A 5,417-nucleotide genomic window follows, 5' to 3' on the forward strand; every position below is an offset into this window, starting at 1 on the left:
TTTGGAACCAGTCTGTTGTTCCATGTCCACTTCTAACTGTTGCTTCCTGACCTGCATACAGGTTTCTCAAGAGGCAGGTCAGGTGGTCTGGTATTCCCATGTCTTTCAGAATTTTCCACAGTTTCTTGTGATCCACACAGTCAAAGGCTTTGGCATAGTCAATAAAGCAGAAGTAGATGTTTTTCTGGAACTCTCTTGCTTTTTTGATGATCCAGCGAATTTTGGCAATTTGATCTCTGGTTCCTCTGCCTTTTGTAAATCCAGCTTGAACATCTGGAAGTTCACGGTTGAAGCCTGGCTTGGAGAATTTTGAGCATTACTTTGCTAGTGTGTGAAGTGAGTGCAATTGTGTGGTGAAAGTGAAAGTGAAGTCGCTCAGTCGTGTCCGACTCTTTGCGACCCCATAGACTAGGGGTCTGTGTCAGACTAAGAGTTAAAAGTTGATACGTGTATTTAAGTTGGTGCTGGTCCTTTGACTAGAGTCTCTATCAAGTTAATTATCTTTCTTTCCTAGAAAGAAATCCTCCGTCCATGGGATTTTCCAGGCAAGAATACTGGAGTGGATTGCTATTTCCTTCTCCCGGAGATCTTCCCCACCCAGGGATCGAACCCTGGTCTCCCTCATTGTAGACAGATGCTTTACGGTTTGAGCCAACAGCGTGTGAAGTGAGTGCAATTGTGTGGTAGTTTGAGCATTCTTTGGCATTGCCTTTCTTCGGGATTGGAATGAAAACTGACCTTTTTCAGTCCTGTGGCCACTACTGAATTTTCCAGATTTGCTGGCATATTGAGTGCAGCACTTTCACAGCATCATTTTCAGGATTTGAGATAACTCAACTGGAATTCCATCACATCCCCTAGCTTTGTTTGTAGTGATGCTTCCTAAGGCCCACTTGACTTCATATTCCAGGGTGTCTGGCTGTAGGTGAGCGATCACACCATTCTGATTATCTGGGTCGTGAAGATCTTTTTTGTATAGTTCTTCTGTATATTCTTGCCACCTCTTCTTAATATCTTCTGCTTCTGTTATGTCCATACCATTTCTGTCCTTTATTGAACCCATATTTGCAGGAAATGTTCCCTTGGTAATTTTCTTGACGAGATAGTCTTTCTCATTCTATTGTTTTCCTCTATTTCTTTGCATTGATCATTGAAACTTGCTTAGTTTACACTATAAAGTGAGAGTGAAGTCGCTCAGTCGTGTCCGACTCTTTGCAACCCCATGAACTGTCGGGGGGTCCCCAGGGCTCCTCCGTCCATGGGATTTCCCAGGCAAGAATACTGGAGTGGGTTGCTATTTCCTTCTCCAGGAGATCTTCCCCACCCAGGGATCGAACCTGGGTCTCCCTCATTGTAGACAGACGCTTTACGGTCTGAGCCACCAGGGAAGTCAGTTTACACTATAAAATTTAAATAAACCTGTTGTCAACAAAGCTTCCCTTTGACTTTGGTAACCTTTGCTAACTTTGTTTTCTTCCTACCTGTAGGGGAAGAAAGATAGTTTTCCCTTCGCCCTTCTCAGTTCTAGGAAGACTGTAACCAAAGGTTGATAAGGGAAAAGCAAACAGACATTTATTAACTTGAATACCTCATCTATACATGGGAGGTACCAAGGAAGAATGAGTAGCTCTCAGAAGCGATTTAGAACTCAGGCCTAAATACCACCTTGAGCTAAAGACAAAATTGAGAGGGAGCAGTGGAGGAGGTCAGTTGTGGGGAGGTGGCCAGGAAAACTGAGGTAAATAAGAGTTAAAAGCTGATACGCATATTTAAGTTGGTGCTAGTCCTTTGACTAGAGTCTCTATCAAGTTAATTATCTTTCTTTCCTAGGACCAGAGAGGGAGGCCGTCTTACAAATGAAGATTTCCTTTATAAATGTAAATTTCCCTTACAAAAACGTAACATCTAGTCTGTTTTCATAATTTCTCCTATTTCCCAAAATAATCTGCTCAAAATAATTCTTATGCCAAAGAGACATATTTTGGGGTGGTATATTCTACCACACTTCATGCCTCTCTGAAGGTTCCCAACTTTGCCATTAACTCCAAGTTCTGCACCTCAAATATGAGTGTTCTCAAGATTTGATTCTTCTGCCACTTAATTTCTCCCTCTTCCTTTATCAAATCCTTTTCTAAGATCTCTGTCATTGTCACAGGGGTGGAGAGCACTTCCAAATCTAATTCTGCATCCTGACCTCTAACTTACTGTAAATTTGCACATCAAGCACCTCATGAACTTGCCAGAACACGCAACCCACTGAAACTGAGACCAGAATCAGTGTTTGCCATTGCCTTTCCCCACTCAGAACCAGTTCTTCACCTGATTCCATGATTATTAATGACACCCCATTCTCTTAGTCCCTCAATTAGGAAAACTCAATTCCATTATTTTCCTCGCCAATCAAGTTGGAGTCAGTCGCTCAGACCTTTGCATTGTCATTGGAAACATATCTTGATACTATTTGCTCTTTCTCATGTTGACAGTTGGTGTCTTAGTTCTGGTTCTCCTGACCTCCAGATGGGCTGATTGGTTGTTTTCTTGCCTCTCCCTAGAAGAACTTTCCTGCTTCTCCTTCTACACTTCACCTCTATAGTTTTGCTTCTCTGCCTCACCAAATTCCTTTCATCCTGTAACACTCATTTCAAATGCTACTTCTTCCATGAAGTTTCCTTGGTTTCTTCCTTCCCCGATAAAAAGCAGCCTTTACTTCCCCTGAAGTCTTTTGTTCTTTTCTCTCAGCAATTAGTGCATTCTAGTGTATATAATGGCAATGGCAGTCTATTTTTCTTTTTTCTTTAGCAAGCTCTTTGAGGATAGCAGCCACACCCAGTTTCATCTTTGTCTTCCTTACAGCACATGAATATAGCTTGGGTTTTTGTTTGGTTTTAATTTCAGTTTTAATGAAGTGTAATTGTCAAAGAAAATTATAAGATATTTAAAGTGTTCATCATGGTGATTGGATATACATATATACTGTAAGAGTATTCCTCCCAGTTAATTAACACATTCATCAGCTCATATGTATTTGTGGATTTGGTGAGGTTTTTGCCTCTTTTTTTTTAGTGAAAGCCTTTGGGTTCACAAATGCAGTTTATCATTTGTTTAATGAACTTTCATGGGTCACTTACTTTTTGATGCAGAGAGGGCTAGATATTCTAGGAGCTCATAAACTACTGGGGAAACAGACAAATACTGATGAAATTACAATATAGTTAGTCAGTCTGTCCACAAGTCTTAACTGAATGTTTGCAGTGTGCCTTGTGTCCTTTGAGGGCCAAGGATACTTGGATGAACAAAACAAGCCAGTTCTTTGTTTTCTTGGAATTTACACTGTAGTGTCAGGAGAAACCCAGGAAACATGTAAATCAGCGATTTTCAGATCTGGCTGCACATTAGAAATCACTGAGAGGTACTTTGAAAAAAAATACCTGTGGCCCAACCTCAACCCAGACTAATTAAATCAGAATCAGCCAGGATTGGACTCCACTGACAAAAACAAATTACAATACAAGAAAATACCAGGCAGTGGTAAGTGCTGAGGTGGATTAAAACAGAAATTGACTAAATGATAGAGATTGTGCGTATGATGGTGTAGTCATGGCGGTTTTACTTTTGTTGGGTAATCCCTGAAGGCCTCTCTGAGATGACATTTGAATGAGACCTGTATTATGGTGAAGAGTAAGCCACGTAAGCAGCTTTGGGGAGAGAGTTCCCAAGCAGGGAGTACAGGTATCTTTCTGAAATAAGGGTGAGGTGGACTTCCAGCTGAAGCGTGGCCCTTTTCACACACACCTGTGCAAGAATCTATAGAATCTCTTTCCTCTGCCGAAAGCAGCTTTCCAGTTGAACTAGGTGGACTACAAATGCAGAACACTTGGCTTCTCTGTTGAGCATATGTGGGTGAGATTGTATTTAGACCAAAGTGATTTAGTAGTCAGGAAGACTACTACTCATGTCCGGATGAGTGAAGATCAGTGTGTTTCAAGAATCAAGTCGAGAACTAGCATTTGCTGAGCGTTCTGTTTGAGCTTCTGTGTGCTGGAGACTTTATATATGTTACTGTTTTCCATTAGCTTTTTCTTTAAGTTGAAGTATAGTTGATTTACAATCTTGTGTTAGTTTCTGGTGTATAGCAAAGTGGTTAAGATATACATATATATATTTCATATTCTTTTTCATTATGGTTTATTATAGTTCCCTGTGCTATACAGTAGGACCTTGTTTATTTTTATACAGTAGCATAGATCTGTTAATCCCAAACTCCTAATTTATCCCTCCCCCGCCTCCTTTCCCCTTTGGTAACCATAAATTTGTTTTCTATGTCTCCATTAGCTTTTAAAGTAATCCTATGAGATGAGAACAATATTTTTCAATCAGGATACTTTTGGATGCTGGTGAAAGAATACCCTACCAAAACGGTGTGAACAATAGGACATTTATTGAGGACCTCCTGAAAGGAGGGTGACTCTGGTGTTAATTCTAGCTGGACAGTGTTCCTAGCAACCTTAAATCTTTCTCTCCTCCTATTCTGACATCCTGAGCAGGTTGGTTTGTCTTCTGAGGCCAGCTTTCTTCACTGTGCTGAGATGGCTCTCACTACAATTTCAGAGTTATAGGCTGATTTCAATTTCACTAGAGGCACAGTGAAGTGCCCATATACCTCTTCTTAATGTTACAGAAAAGCTGCCCACGGCAGAATTCACCTTCACAATTCACTGTGCCTTCCCTATTAGTAGCAAGGCCAACAGAACTGCTGAAATTGGCTCATTTGTTTTCTTGTGAGGCCATGGCACAGCCCTGCCTTTCTGAAGAGCATGGTCACCAGACCCCAGACAAAAGATCTGACTCAGTTAACAAGGATAAGGGTGAATGATTATCGAGTGGGCAGTCAACAGAGTCTGCCGCTATATTAATTCCATCCTGTACATGAAGATATCAAGGCTCAAAAAGGTTAAAATTATCAAGATCACACAACTTTGAGTTGAACCGTGTTTCCATGCATTCTCTTTTCAGAAAAACAAACACATACACACGTATACACAAATGAAAAGCTTGTTTTTGTTGATAGTGATGATCTAGGTAGATTAGAGAAAGAGTCCTGAAAGAAAATACAAAATGGCTGCTGTGAGACTAAGCAAAAAATCACCTTCGAAACAAATGATTCCAGAAGAAATTACAACAGGTCCTGGTAAGCATTAAGAATGGCATTTAGTTTAGACAACCAGTCCTGCATTTCTGCATTGTAATTTTATATATATATATATATATATAATTAAATTGAGTGCTGCTGACTGGTCATTATAATGAATTTGATCTAAAGAAAATCCACCCTGGACCAAGAAATGACCAAGAGAGGCCAAGGGTTCTGTGTATGTTGTCTTTCAGACTTAAATGAAAACCGTGTTTTCTCTAGAGAG

General features: G+C 40.4%; 1 protein-coding gene across 4 annotated transcripts in view; it reads left to right on the plus strand.

The window, feature by feature from the left end:
• GNG2 (guanine nucleotide binding protein (G protein), gamma 2) overlaps nt 1–5,417 on the plus strand; it is a 132,046-nt gene that overhangs the window by 7,746 nt on the left and 118,883 nt on the right. Inside the window, exon 1 of one of the 4 annotated variants that reach the window (XM_010842270.1) lies at nt 643–666. The exons of the other annotated variants lie outside the window; for them this stretch is intronic. The gene's annotated coding sequence lies outside the window, so the exon portion shown is untranslated. Of the gene's footprint in view, nt 1–642; nt 667–5,417 lie in introns of those variants that run through there. 4 annotated transcript variants of the gene reach the window in all.

This window comes from Bison bison, unplaced genomic scaffold, assembly GCF_000754665.1.
Source record: "Bison bison bison isolate TAMUID 2011002044 unplaced genomic scaffold, Bison_UMD1.0 scf7180017864174, whole genome shotgun sequence".
In the NCBI taxonomy this organism is placed as follows: Eukaryota; Metazoa; Chordata; class Mammalia; order Artiodactyla; family Bovidae; genus Bison; species Bison bison.